Source organism: Sapajus apella, unplaced genomic scaffold (assembly GCF_009761245.1).
Source record: "Sapajus apella isolate SASKATOON/1434 unplaced genomic scaffold, GSC_monkey_1.0 scaffold12, whole genome shotgun sequence".
Classification (NCBI taxonomy): domain Eukaryota; kingdom Metazoa; phylum Chordata; class Mammalia; order Primates; family Cebidae; genus Sapajus; species Sapajus apella.
The window spans coordinates 37391818-37407119 of NW_022436952.1; the positions used below are offsets into that span (position 1 = coordinate 37391818).

A 15302-nucleotide genomic window follows, 5' to 3' on the forward strand; every position below is an offset into this window, starting at 1 on the left:
GCAGAGGTGGGCAGATCACATGAGGTTGGAAGTTTAAGACCAGCCTTGCCAACATGGTGAAACCCTGTCTCTGCTAAAAATACAAAAAAAATAGTCAGATGTGGTGGTGCACACCTGTAGTCCCAGCTACTCAGGAGGCTGAGTCAGGAGAATCACTTGAACCCAGGAAGTGGAGGTTGCAGTGAGCTGAGATTGAGCCACTTCACTCCAGCCTGGGCAACAGAGCAAGACTCTGTCTCAAAAATAATAATAACAAGGCTGAGGCAGGCGGATCACAAGGTCAGGAGATTCAGACCATCCTGACCAACATGGTGAAACCCCGTCTCTACTAAAAATACAAAAAAATTAGCTGGGCTTGGTGGCACACGCCTGTAGTCCCAGCTACTTGGGAGGCTGAGGCAGGAGAATTGCTTGAACTTGGGAGGCTGAGGCAAGAGAATTGCTTGAACCCAGGAGGCAGAGATTGCAGTGAGCTGAGATCGCACCACTGCACTACAGCCTGGGCAACAGTGTGAGACTCCATCTCAAAAATAATAATAATAATCTTATTTTAACCAAATGCCATTTATTGAGAAAGTCATAAATTAGAAATAATCTTTCAGGCTGGGCACAGTGGCTCACGCCTGTAATCCCAACACTTTGGGAGGCCAAGGCAGGTGGTTCCCAAGGTCAAGAGTTCGAGACCAGCCTGACCAACATCGTGAAACCCTGTCTCTACTAAAAATACAAAAAATTAGCTGGGCGTGGTGGCACACACCTGTAATCCCAGCTACTCAGGAGGCTGAGGCAGGAGAATCACTTGAACTCAGGAGGCAGAGGTTGCAGTGAGCCAGGATCACACCACCACAACACTCCAGCCTGTGCGACAGAGTGAGACTCCGTCTCAAAAAAAAAAAAACAAAAACCTCTGATCCTCAAGTTTTCAGGAAGACTGATTTGAGTTATAAACTCTGATCTCTCACACAAAATACAAAAAATTAACAACACGACTGCCAGAAAGAGTGTGGCAATATTATACAGCATTAAGGGAGGCAAGAAAACTATCAAGGAAGCTGTTGCAGTAATTCAGCCACATGGCTAGAGAGAGAGATAGAGAACAGGATTGGGCTGGGCGCCATGGCTCTCACCTGTAATCCCAGCACTTTGGGAGTCTGAGGCAGATGGATCATGAGGTCAGGAGTTTGAGACCAACCTGGTCAACATGGTGAAACCCCATCTCTGCTAAAAATACAAAAATTGGCTGGGCACGGTGGCATGCCTTCCTGTAGTCACAGCTACTTGGGAGGCTGAGGCAACAGAATTGCTTGAACCCAGGAGTCAGAGGTTGCAGTGAGCCAAGACTGTGCCATTGCACTCCAGGGATTAAAAACAAAACAAAACAAAACATTGGATTAGGGCATGCCCTTATATAAGAGATGGTTTCTCAGTGGCACTGTTACTAATTTCCAGCTAAATCTTTCCTCCAGATTTCTGTCTGTGGCACCTTGTCAAGTTTTCTTTATCATGTGTTTGCTGTGTATTTTTTATCTTTGAGATATGACTTCATCTTTATTCAAACCTATTTGATAATTTTTCTATAGATTTAAATACCATGACAATAAAGTTACTACACTGTCCATCTTTCAGCTGTGAAAAGAGGACAGATGTATTTCTGCCTCCGTATATGTTCCAGTTAAAGACTATATTAACCTAGAGAATATGAGTATTGTACTTAAATTTTTAAAAGGGAGACAAAGTGGGAAGAAGTGGGTCCCTTGTAAATATGAACTGATAATTTAATCCTCATCTTTTTTATCTTTAAAAAAATTTTTAGGCCAGGCGCGGTGGCTCACGCCTGCAATCCCAGCACTTTGGGAGGCCAAGGTGGGCAGATCACGAAGTCAAGAGATCAAGACCATCCTGGCCAACATGGTGAAACCCCGTCACTACTAAAAATACAAAAGTTAGCCGGGCATAGTGGTGGGTACCTGTAATCCCAGCCACTTGGGAGGCTGAGGCAGGAGAATCACTTGAACCCAGGAGGTGGAGAGGTTGCAGTGAGCCGAGATTGTGCCACTGTACTCCAACCTGACAATAGAGTGAGAATCCGACTAAAAAAAACAAAAACAAAAAACAAACAAGCAATCTCATACTTACAAAGAAATTACAAATACAATATGAGGAACTCTTCTTCTGAGCCATTTGGCAATAAAATGCTCTATCTCTTCTACTTTAAAAATATATAGTGATGGCCGGGTGAGGTGGCTCACACCTGTAATCCCAGCACTTTGGGAGGCCAAGGAAGGTGGATCACGAGGTCAAGAGATCAAGACCATCCTGGCCAACATGATGAAATTCTGTCTCTACTAAAAATACAGAAAAATTAGTTGGGTGTGGTGGCACATGCCTGTAATCACAGCTACTCAGGAGGCTGAAGCAGGAGAATCACTTAAACCTGGGAGGCGGAGGTTGCAGTCAGCTGAGATTATGCCACTGCACTCTAGTCTGGTGACAGAGTGAGACTCCATCTAAAAAAAAAAAAAACAAAAAAAAGAAAGAAATAAGAGTGATGATGTTAACTTTTAATGGAGAGACTGAATATTTCTTGTACTTATGACGGGAAATACATATTAGAAAGAGAGACAGAGTTTATTTTTTTTCCCCTAAGACAGAGTCTTGCTCTGTCATCCAGGCTGGAGACCCAATGGCATGATCTCAGCTCACTGCAACCTCCACCTCCCAGATTCAGGTGATACTCCTGCCTCAGCCTCCCAAGTAGCTGGGATTACAGGCATACACCATCATGCCCTGCTCATTTTTGTATTTTTAGTAGAGACAAAGTTTCACCATGTTGGCCAGGATGGTCTCAAACTCCTGGCCTCAGATGATCTGCCCTACTCGGACTCCCAAAGTGCTGGGATTACAGGAGTGAGCCACCATATTTTGTTTGTTTGTTTTTGTTTTTTTTTTCAAAAGTAGAGTTTTCTATTTATCAGAAAGTGGCTGTACCTGATCACATTGAAGCTGTGTTCATCTTTTTTTTTTTCCTGAGACAGCGTCTCACTCTGTTGCCCAGGCTGGAGTGCAATGGTGCCATCTCAGCACACTCCACCTTCGGAGTTCAAGCAATTCTCCTGCCTTAGCCCCTCAAGTAGCTGAGATTACAGGGCCCACCATCAGCCCAGTTAATTTTTTGTATTTTCAGTACAGATGGGGTTTTGCCATGTTGGCTAGGTGGTCTCAAACTCCTGACCCCAAAGTGCTGGGATTACAGGCATAAACTACCGCTGTTTATCTTTTGCTATGGGCTTTTCTGCACCCTGACTGTGCACCTCCCACCATGTGGGTTACACTTCCTGTCCAGAATCAGCTGTTTATAAATGTTTATGGGGTGGCCACCAGGGGGTGTAGAGAGCTGTCTTCTCATTTTCTTAAATTTCTGATATTGTACAGAGTAGCGTTTCTCGGATGGTAAGTGTACACCTTTAAAGGATCTTTTCCTGGCTACTTAGCAGCAAGAATTTTCATTTCACTAAAATATTCTTTGTTTCTAAAGAATGTATTCACAGACACTATTTTATATTTATCTGATGTGTACTGTATCTGGTGGCTGTGAAAGGCATACTTCTTAAATATGATTTGAAAAGCAAATCTGATTATCACAGCCATAATTAAATTTGGCCAGCCTTCCTCCCTCCCTCCCTCCTTTTCTTCCTTCCTTTCTTCCATTAGTTTAAAAAAAAAAAAAAAGTATATCTTTTAAATCTAGGTAAAAAATTTTACTTTTTTACCCTAAATGTTATTCTTCATGGTATAAGAAAAACAAAAGTAAAGTAAATGTCCCCTCAGTTCTTGACTTTGCCAAATTGACTTCTGGACGAGTTGTTTTCCTATATTATAAAAACCCAAAGGCTAATAAAAACTCAAGTGCCTATCAATGCTGATTAATAGTAACAAAAGCAAAATTCTCTTAGCTACATAACTTACTCTTTCTTTTCTTTTATTTATTTATTTATTTATTTATTTATTTTTGAGATGGAGGCTGACTCTATCACCCAAGCAAGAGTGCAGTGATATGATCTCAGCTCACTGCAATCTGTCTCCAGCGTTCAGTCGATTCTCTTGCCTCAGCCTCCCGAGTAGCTGGGATTACAGGTTCCCTCTACCACACCTGGTTTTTTTTTTTTTTTTTTTTTTTTTTGAGATGGAGTCTCACTCTTGTTGCCCAGGCTGGAGTGCAGTGGTGCGATCTCGGTTCACCACTACCTCCACCTCCCAGGTTCAAGTGATTCTTCTGCCTCAGCCTCCCAAGTAGCTGGGATTACAGGTATATGCTACCATGCCCAGCTAATTTTTGTATTTCCGGTAGGGATGGGGTTTCACCATGTTGGCTAGGCTGGTCTCGAACTTCTGACATCAGGTGATCCACCCACCTCAGCCTCCCAATGCACTGGGATTACAGGAGTGAGCCACCACGCCCAGCCAGTGTATGTGATTTATAACTATAGATTCTTACAGACTGCATCTTGGAGAAAAGAGAGCATAATACTTTCTTTTCAGCTGGACTTTCTCCCTCATTACCAGGGTCAGTGTTTAGCAGAAATTCTGTATTCCAGAGGAAAAGGGTCTAAGGCAGAATTCCTTCACTAAAAGGAAAGTGGGATTTGGGTAGCTGTGAAATTGTGGCGTTTACCCTTTTTCCACCATGCAAAACACTTATACATCCCATAATTCAGTTCTCATTGAAAAACTGCAAAATATTAGAACAAATATTCTCACATTCATTGTAGTACTTATTTTTTTTCTAGTAGGGGAAAGTGGTATGGGAAAAGGCAGCAGTATAATCATATCAGAAGAAGAGAATTCCTTTCAAGGGAGGGGAAAGAGCTGACAGTCAAGAACGCTTGTTGAAAGGATACTGTTTCTACCTGCTGTCCCCTCACTTCTGGCAGGCTGAAGAGACTGCAAGGCAGGAAGGGATGTGGCAACAGTGACCTCTATCTCAAACCCCTCCAGATCAAGTTTTGTCTGCTTTTTTTTCTAGTTTTGAGATAGTGCAGAATCAGAAACATGAATATACATTGGAAAGTGCTGACTCCAAGGTTCGTTAGAGCAACCCATAGAAGTAACAGGCTGCAAACACTACCAAGGAGGCTGCTATTTGCAGCCATTGCACACGAGTCAAATTTAAGGTCAACCTTTGGGAGGCCAAGGTGGGTAGATCATAAGGTCAGGAGATTGAGACCATTCTGGCTAACATGGTGAAACCTGGTCTCTACTAAAAAAAATACAAAAGAAAAAAACAATTAGCCGGATATGGTGGCATGCACCTGTAGCCCCAGCTACTCCAGAGGCTGAGACAGGAGAATCACTTGAACCTGGGAGGCAGAGGTTGCAGTGAGCCGAGACTGTGCCACTGCACTCCAGCCTAGGTGACAGTGAGACTCTGTCTCCAAAAAAACAAAAAATAGATCAACCAGTAGCTGGTTGTAGAAAGAATCCTTTGTAATGAAATTTCAATCTTCTAAAGACAAGAATTGGTGCTTGGAAGATCTTCTTTCCATCCTTATTCTTTGTAGAATGAATATAGGTACCATGGAATTGTGCATTTTCATTATTTCAGTGCACCATATATTTTCTTATTAGGTTGTCCCTGAGTAATGCTTTATAAGTAAAGCATGAGTCCTTAAATGGGATGGACTCATGCTTTACTAATTAAAAGTATATGAGTTTGCCTCCAGCAAAATAAATAATTCTCAATAATCCATAAGTATGTATGTGTTAACTACAAGGAGGCTTTTCCAGTAAGAACTAGATAGATGCTGTAAGGTATAAGATTTAATGATTAAATATCTGATAATCATAATGAATTAAAAAAAAATTTTTTTTTTGAGACCAGAGTCTTGCTCTGTTCGATCTGTTGCCCAGGCTGGAGTACAGTGGCGAGATCTTGGCTCACTGCAACCTCAACCTTCCGGGTTCAAGCAATTCTCCTGCCTCAGCCTCCTGAGCAACTGAGATTACAGATGTGCGCCACCATGCCTAGCTGATTTTTATATTTTTAGTAGAGACAGGTTTCACCATGTTGGCCAGGCTGGTCTTGAACTCCTGACACATGATCTACCCACCTCAGCCTTCCATAGTGCTGGGATTACAGGCATGAGCCACCACACCCAGCCATGAATTTTAAATTTTAGCCACAATCTAAAATGTGGTTTCAGTACCTTTTTGAATTACAAATTCTACTTTCAGTAATTGCAAAATGATATACAAATATCCTTTTTTTATTAAGGAAATTTCGTATTGTTTTAATTATTTTTATGTACAGAAAACTCAACAGTGTACATTTAACCCAGGTTAGTGGCAAGTTCTTTAGCCTTTGCCTTTTCGAACTTGGTGATGCAAGCCACAAACTTGGGACGCAGGACATTGTCTCCCCAGTGACAGTGGATCTCATCATATCTGTCATTGTATTGGTCGGGATAGCTTCCACCAGCTTAGCCAAAGCACCTTTGTCTTTCGAGTTAACGTGTGTGAAGGTGACAGTGGCGCGGGTCTTCCTGTGGACTAGACATCCCAGTCTTGCCTTCCCCTTGATAATGCGGTAAGGGACTCCCATTTTACAACACAGGGCAGGCAAGAAGACAACCAGCTCAATGGGATCTGTGTTGTGTGCAATCACCACCAGCAGAGATTTCTTGTTCTCCACCAAGGTGGTGACCGTGTTAACTCCTGCTCGAAGGACAGGTGGTCTCTTAGTGGGGACGTCCCCTTTGCCAGCAGCTTTCTTCTCGGCCTGGGCCAACAGCCTCTGCTTCTTCTCTTGCTTTGTCTATACTTGTGGGCCAGCTTAAGTAGCTGAGTAGCTGTTTGGCGGTCCAGGGCCGGGGTGAACTGGTTAATTGCAGGAGGCGCTTATAGAGGATGGCTTTCTGCCGCCGCAACCTGATATAGCGGGACCATTTCACAAAGCAGGTGAGGTCTCTTTTGGGCTGGATGTGCTGTCCAATGCGAAAATTCTTAGGCCTTTTCTCAAACGGGATTCACTACTTTCTTGGCCTCCTGCTTCTTCACGACAGCAGGGGCCAGAGCCACCTTCTTCCCCTTGGCCTTCTTTCCTTTCGGCATCTTGGGCGGCAGGAGGAGAGAGCACAAATATCCTTTTAAAAGTTAATCCATTTTAAAAGGCATTGTCAGGAGGACTGCAAGAGGGAGCTGAAGCCACAGCCATCACCATCACTGATAGCACCCCTATAACTCCATGGCACCCACATGACAATCTAGATCCACTTTTTCAGCTCTGTAGGCTGCAACTTCTTGTGTCAGTGTCTGTTCACCACAACAAATTCCAAAAGATCCAGGCCAAAGACCATAATGCAGGACTCAGAGAGTTTGAAGTCAACTTTACAAAGCTGGTGGTCAGAAAAACTAACGGTTCTTGAATGAAAATAAACCAAACAAGAACAACTTTTTATTATTAAGTAGACCTTTGTAGGGTGGGTCTATGGAACCCAACTGTAATGTCCACCACAGTGGTGGCTTTACTTGGAAACCTTTGCTTGCCTCTTTATGACCACAACCTTCTGCTGAAATAGTTTGGGATCGTTGGTAAGTTATGTGAGCTAAAGACGGTGTGTTGGGCACGTGCCTCATAAAAGTGGTAGAATATTTTTCTCACGTTCTGAAGGAAGGTCTTAAGACCTATTCAGCTCACAGATCCTAAATAAATCAAAAGTGTTAGAGGAATAGCATGCTCCATAGGTGTATCACCTCATGGCTGACTAAATCACAGCACTCTCAAGGAGCATGCTCAACAAGTTCTTACTTTATTTACATGGATCACATGAAAGGAGGCAACGCTGAGGAGTCTGTGGGCTTTGGGCTATCACTTTTACAGCAGTGCTCCAGAGGACCTTGCAAGAATCATGCCAAGCTCCTACTAGAAAGAGCCTACACAGACAGATATGTGGTTTCTACTAACCAGAGCCTGATTCTAGAAGCTGCTCATGATCCAAATTCCTGCTAGGCCTGATGTCTTCCACTGAACACAGAGTATTTGAAGCATTTGAAGAATTTTTTTCAGATTACGCTTAAAATTAAAACCAACTCGTGAAAAACTCAAGGGCATGGATAGAGTACTGATGACTTGTGATGGAATGGCTTTACCAACTTAGCAAGACCATTGTCTCAGGATAAGTCCCTACCCTACAGACAAAATGATACAGCCAAGGAAACCTAGGGGATAAGTTTGAATGCATACCTTCAGATCAGGAGAGGACTTTCTTTTCTATGAATAAAAAAACCCAGAACATACAAATAAAAGATAGCTATATATCCTCAAAAAATGACATTCACACGATAGTTTCCTCACTGATTAAAAAAAGTTTTAGTGAATTTGTTGCTAATTCTGTTCTATAACTATGTTATTTGCAGTTATGTTGTATATTAATATGAAAAGTTCATAATATGGGAGGCTGAGGCAAGAGGAGCATGTGAGCCTAGGAGGCAGAGGTTAAGGTAAAATCGTGCCAGTGCACTTCAGCCAAAAAAAAAGAAAGAAAAGAAAAGGACTTCATTTTTCACACTCCAGTTTGTCTCCCTTCTAGGCTACCAGATCTCATGCATTCTTCATTTTTTATCTCAAGGTCCAGTCTAAGCCCTGGGAATTAATAGGCATGAATTACCTAATTGTTAAATTACTGAGTAAATGAGTGATAAATGTATAAATTGAAACTAGGGAAACTTGTATAGCAATAGGCACCTTACATTTTGTTTTGTATTTGGTTTTTGTTTCATAATCATAAACTTAACTCTGCAATCCAGCTAGGCATGGAAGGGAACAAGGAAAACATGGAACCCAAAGGGAACTGCAGAGAGAGCACAAAGAGTCTAGGATACTGCGAGCAAATGGGGTGGAGGGCTGCTCTCCTGAGCAATATAAGGAATGGTCTGGTGGTTAAAGCAAAATATAATTCAAACTTATTAGAGTTGTTGACAGTCAGCAATGATGATCTTCTTGCTGGTCTTGCCACTCGCACCTTACAGTTTTAAATGTAATTCATGACCAGATGATTAACTTTGTGTAGTAGTTACCCTCTCCCAGTGTGATTTTCCCAGTTGAATAAAAACTTTATTTTGTTTTTAGCTTTTTATTTTTTGAGGCGGAGTCTCATTCTGTCGCCCAGGCTGGAGTGCAGTGGTGCGATCTTGGCTCACCGCAACCTCCGCCTCCTGGGTTCAAGCGATTCTCCTGCCTCAGCCTCCCAAATAGCTGGAACTACAGGCACGTGCCACCACACCCGGCTAATTTTTTTGTATTTTTAGTAGAGATGAGGTTTCACCTTGTTAGCCACGACGATCTCGATCTCCTGACCTTGTGATCTGCCCGCCTCAGCCTCCTAAAGTGCTGGGATTACAGGTGTAAGCCACCACACCCGGCCAAAAACTTCATTTTAAAAAAAAAGCAGCAGCATATATATAAGAACCAAAGTTTTGCCTGTCGTTCTTATCCACTTCTCTACTCTCCACTCCCAACCCCCAAAATTAGAATCTCACCTTATTCCAAAAAGTATGCAGGGAACTTTTAAAAATTTAGTTAACAGGCTGGGCGTGGTGGCTCACACCTGTAATCCCAACACTTTGGGAGGTAGGTGGATCACCTGAGGTCAGGAGTTCAAGACCAGCCTGACCAATCTGGTAAAACCCTGTCTCCACTAAAAAATACAAAATTAGCCAGGCATGGTGGCGAATGGCTGTAATCCCAGCTACCTGAGAGACTGAGGCAGGAGAATTCCTTGAACCCAGAAGGCGGAGGTTGCAGTGAGTGAGATCACGCCATTGCACTCCAGCCTGGGCAACAAGAGCAAAACTTCATCTCAAAAAAAAAAAAAAAAATTAAGTTAACATACTTCCCTTCTTGTTCACTACAAGTTACTTGTTTTGGATGCAAAAGTAAAAGCCTATTAGGAAAGGTTTATTATGAACACTTAATTCAGAACTGCTGAGTTTAGTATAAGGTCAAGTTTTTGTTTTTCATCTCTTCTGATATTATGTTTATGAGTTTAAACTTTAGGAACTCCATATGCATAGTTTTTCTTTGAAAACATGTATGCATATGACCCTTATGCATATGTTTATATCTTAAATATATTTTTAAAGGAAACAGACTCTATGGAAAGATTCCTATTATAACCCAAATGATTTCTCAAATTGCCAGTGTCTTCACATCACTTTAACAAAATTCATATTTAATAATCTCAAAAGGTGATGTGCAAACCATCTGATAGAGAAATCTTACAAAGTGAAATTAAAGAGCATTTAATAAAACTAAAATGTTGAATGTTAGCATTATTTGTAGAATATTGGTCTTCAGAAAAGAGAGTCAAAATGTTTGCCATCTTTTCATGAGGTGCTTAGAAAACAAGATTTCTGAAAAACAAAAGATTTCTCAGGTAAAAGTAAAATTTTTAAAAAAATATAATTAAACAAAAAATGTAAGTTTTAAGTATATATTTTCTATTCTGTGTAATGACAAGGAATAGGATGTTTTCTTTTTTTTTTTTTTTTTTTTTTGAGACAGAGTTTCGCTCTTGTTACCCAGGCTGGAGTGCAATGGCGCGATCTCGGCTCACCGCAACCTCCGCCTCCTGGGTTCAGGCAATTCTCCGCCTCAGCCTCCTGAGTAGCTGGGATTACAGGCACGTGCCACCATGCCCAGCTGATTTTTTGTATTTTTAGTAGAGACGGGGTTTCACCATGTTGACCAGGATGGCCTCGATCTCTTGACCTCGTGATCCACCCGCCTTGGCCTCCCAAAGTGCTGGGATTACAGGCGTGAGCCACTGCGCCCAGCCCGAATAGGATGTTTTCTATCTTCATTGTAATATTATTTCTATGGATAGAAACTCACTTCTGATTTAGTCTTCCTGTTTAGTTAGATAAGATCCCAAGTCTACAGTGTTGATTTTATTTTTATATACAAAGAGGTCATTAGGGGAAGTCTGGACATCCAGCAGATTAATAGAGGATATATTAGTCAGAGTTTTCCAGAGAGACAGAACCAATAGGATGGATGGGTGGATGATGGATGGATGGATGGATGGATGGATGGATGGATGGACAGATGGATAGACAGATGGGGAATTGGCTCATGCAATTATGGAAGTGGTGAAGTCCCATGACTGGCCATCTGCAAGCTGGAGACACCAGGATACTGGTAGTGTGGCTCAGTCCAAGTCCAAAAGCCTCAGAACCAAGGAAGTCTTTAGGGTAATTCTCAGTCAAATGCCAAAGACTTTAGGACCTGGAGGGGTTCACTGGTCTAAGTCCTGGAGTCCCAAGTCCAGAGAGCCTGAAGTTCTGATGTCTAAGAGCAGGAAGAGAAGAGTATCCTAGCCCCAGGAGGAAAGAGGAAAGCTTTTCTCTCCTTTTTTGTTCTATCTGGGCCCCCCAACCCAGGTAGATTGGTTGGTACCTGCCTCCATGGAGAGAAGATCTTCCTCACTTAGTCCATCAACTCGCATGCCAGTCTTCTCTGGAAACAGCCTCAGAGACATACCCAGAAGTAATACTTTACCAGTTCTGTAGATATTTTGTAATCCAGTTGAATTGATACCTAAAATTAACCGCCACAGAGAGACAGGGCAATTAACTAAGAGTAAGAAGACTTGATTTTAGTTCCATCTCACCATATACTATGCTAGCCCTCAATTTCCTCATTTGTAAAATGAGGATAACATCTGCCCATCTATCCTTTTAGGTTGCTGTGAGGTGGACTGAATAGAATCGGGGAAAAAAAAAACCTTATCTTCTCTCAGTTACTTGATGTACTAGCTGAAGAATGTTAAATAGTGCCCATTTCTACTAAGGATTGAGGAGTATAATTTTTGTATACTTCTTGGTTTTATCTGATAAGAGAGATAAAACAACTTCCAATATTGTGGTAAATTCTTGAACGTATTTGACGTGGTTGTTGAAAAGTGTATAATTGTGTAAGTGTCTGATTTTGCATGTTCACTTGATTTCAGAGAAGAAAGACATGGAAAGTGAAATATGCCCAGGGAAACTGATACATGAAGGCTTAGAGAGATAATGACGCTGCTCTGCCAGAGCCTGGAAACTTGACCATTCTAAACAAACTGCATAGTACTAAATTGCTTGTGAAAGGGCTGAATCAATCCTGCTGTGATTTGAACTTTTGGCTCCTGAAAGTCTAGAGCAGGCTTGAAAATAAAAATAAAACCCTTACCTACTTACTAGGTTGTGTTTCAGGCCCTCTACTGAATTCTGTGTATGAAGGAGGTATCTATCCAAAGAACAAGAGGCAGCAAGAGAGAGATGAAAGGCAGTGAAAAGGAGTCTTAAGGGCTGCTCCTTATACCAGGTGTGAGGGAGTGCTCCCAGGGAAAAAGAACTTCCATCATTAATGTGTTGATTCCTTAAGAAAACATTTATCTAGAGCATAATATATGGCCTTAAGAAAGATAGAGAGTAGGCCAGGCGCGGTGGCTCACGCCTGTAATCCCAGCACTTTGGGAGGCCGAGGCGGGTGGATCACGAGGTCAAGAGATCGAGACCATCCTGGACAACATGGTGAAACCCCGTCTCTACTAAAAATACAAAAAATTAGCTGGGCATGGTGGCGCGTGCCTGTAGTCCCGGCTACTCGGGAGGCTGAGGCAGGAGAATTGCCTGAACCCAGGAGGCGGAGGTTGCAGTGAGCCGATATCGCGCCACTGCACTCCAGCCTGGGTAACAAGAGCGAAACTCCGTCTCAAAAAAAAAAAAAAAAAAAGAAAGATAGAGAGTGATGTAATGTAAAGGATCAGTCATCTAACTAGGATGTATTTAGTGCTTATGACTTGCATATCACTGTGCCAAGCTATATAAAGTCCACAAAAGAGTTAGTGTCTGATTTGCTCCAGTAGAGAGATAAGTTATATAGGCAGCAATTAGAGGACAACAAATAAATACACTCTAATTGTTGTCTATATAAATGCACATTATGTGCCACAAAATAGAGGATAGAAAATAAGACTTTGAATAACATAATATAGGTTGTAAACTCTAGAGCACTTAGAAAAGTGTCATAGCATACTATAAACCAGGAATTGATCACTGGACTTAATCAGAAGATGTAGGTTTAAATCCTAGCTCTGACACTTCCTATGTAAGTTTGGGCAGGTTCCCTTAATTTCAGAGCCTTAGTTTCCTCATCTGTAAAATAAAGCTGATAATCCTAGCTAGCTCTCCTTACCTACACAGGATTTTAATGAGAATCAAGCGAAGATGGATATAAAAACAAAATAGAATTTCTGATTATTGAAAGAGCTGAGAATTAAACTAGGTCTTGAAAAATACGTTATACATAGAAAACCTGAAAGGCTAAATGAAAGTGGTCTCAGAAAGGGAACAGTTTGGACACAGGATAATGAGAGTTGGGCTGGGTGCAGTGGCTTACACCTATAATCCCAGCACTTTAGGAGGCTGAGGTGGACGGATCACCTGAGGTCAGGAGTTTGAGACCAGCCAGGCCAACATGGTGAAACCCTGTCTCTACTAAAAATACAAAAATTAGCTGGGCGTGGTGCCATGCACTTGTAGTCCCAGCTACTCAGAAGGCTGAGGCATGAGAATCACTTGAACCCAGGAGGCAGAGGTTGCAGTGAGCAAAAAGATCAGGCCACTGCACCCCAGCCTGGGTGACAGAGCAAGATTCCATATCGGGGGGAATAAAGTGACTTAATTATAAAAAAAAAAAAAAAAAAAGAGAATGAGATTTGAATATAGAAGGATGGGATAGAAATAATCTGATTAAGCTGGGCACAGTGGCCCATGCCTGTAATCCCAGCATTTTGGGAGGCCAAGGTGGGTGGGTCACTTGAGGTCAGGAGTTCAAGACCAGCCTGGCCAAGATGGCAAAACTTCATCTCTACCAAAAATACAAAAATTTGCCGGGGGTGGTGGCGTAATTCCAGCTACTCGGGAGGCTGAGGCATGAGAATCACTAGAATCTCTTGAACCCAGGAGGCAGAGGTTGCAGTGAACAGAGATCGTGCCACTGCACTCCAGCCTGGGTGATGGTGTGAGACTGTCTAAAATAAAAACTAAATATCTAAATATAGCAAAAATTTGTTTTGAAAGGTAGTAACACTGATTGTGTTAGAGAAAGAATGAAATTAAGGATTACATGCCATAATGACTGGATTATAGTAGGATTTAAATTATGGTGGATCTGAAGGCTAGAAGGAAGAGTTTAGACTTGATCTGAAAGGAAATAGAGAACTATTTGGAGGTTTGAGGAGAGAATTCGTGTAAAAGTTATTTAACTCATTTGTTTTAATAATCAGCATATAACATAGTGCCTCACATACGGGTATTCAAGATTAGTCAAACTGAATTTAATTAATCTATCAATAATATGTAGAATGAATTGGACACATCTGATAAGCCTAGAATCTAGGCTTCTTATCAATTCAATGTCAGTCTGTTTCATCTTTTTTCTTTAATCGTAACAAGGAACGATAATACCTGCCCAGCTAGTAGATTTATTTGAAACATCAAATAAGATGATACTGATGCCATCATCATTCACAAATACATTAAATTTCTCCTTCATGTAGGATGTTGTGTAAAAACTACAGAAAACAAAAATATCTTTAAATATAAGTGCTTTGGAAAATGTCATGAATATAGGTTTGAAATACAGAGTTCTAAAGGATCTGGTAGCAAGAGGAGGTATATAGCAGCCAAAAGATCATCTTACTGCTATATTTAGTACCAGGTTAGGTCCCTATTATTTATCAGAACCTGCTAGGCATTAGTAGGATCAAGCAGAGAAGAAAACACCAGGTGCAGACAGGTAGGTATTTGAGGTCCCCAAGAGTTCTTCCTGTTGGCAATAGACCTTTTCAGTTTAAACCTGTAATGAACCTCCATCATCATGGAGATAATATAGAACACTGTTTAAGAAAGAAGGTTCTTTCTCCTGATTGTATTTAAAGAAGAAAGAAAGAAAGAAAGGAGGGAGGGAGGGAGGAAGGAAAGAAGGAAAGAAGGAAGGAAGGAAAGAAAGAAAGAAAAGGAAAGGGAAGGAAGAAAGGAAGGAGGAAAAGAAAGAAGAAAGAAAGGAAGGAAGGAAGGAAGGAAGGGAGGGAGGGAGGGAGGGAGAGAGAGAGAGAAAGAAAAGAAAGAAGGTTCTGGAGCCAGTTACTCTGGCTGGATTTGAAATACCAATGTGTAAGTAATAAAAAAATTAGGCAAATTATTTAACTTCTCTGAGCTTCATAGAGATAATAATAGAATCATAGGATTGTTTATAAGAA

At 41.5% G+C, this 15302-nt stretch overlaps 1 protein-coding gene and 1 pseudogene across 3 annotated transcripts in view; one reads left to right on the forward strand and one right to left on the reverse strand.

The window, feature by feature from the left end:
• The window catches only part of SSH2 (slingshot protein phosphatase 2), a 291139-nt gene that overhangs the window by 133509 nt on the left and 142328 nt on the right, over window positions 1–15302 (forward strand). The window lies entirely within an intron of this gene.
• Window positions 5069–5176, reverse strand: LOC116553558 (annotated as a pseudogene).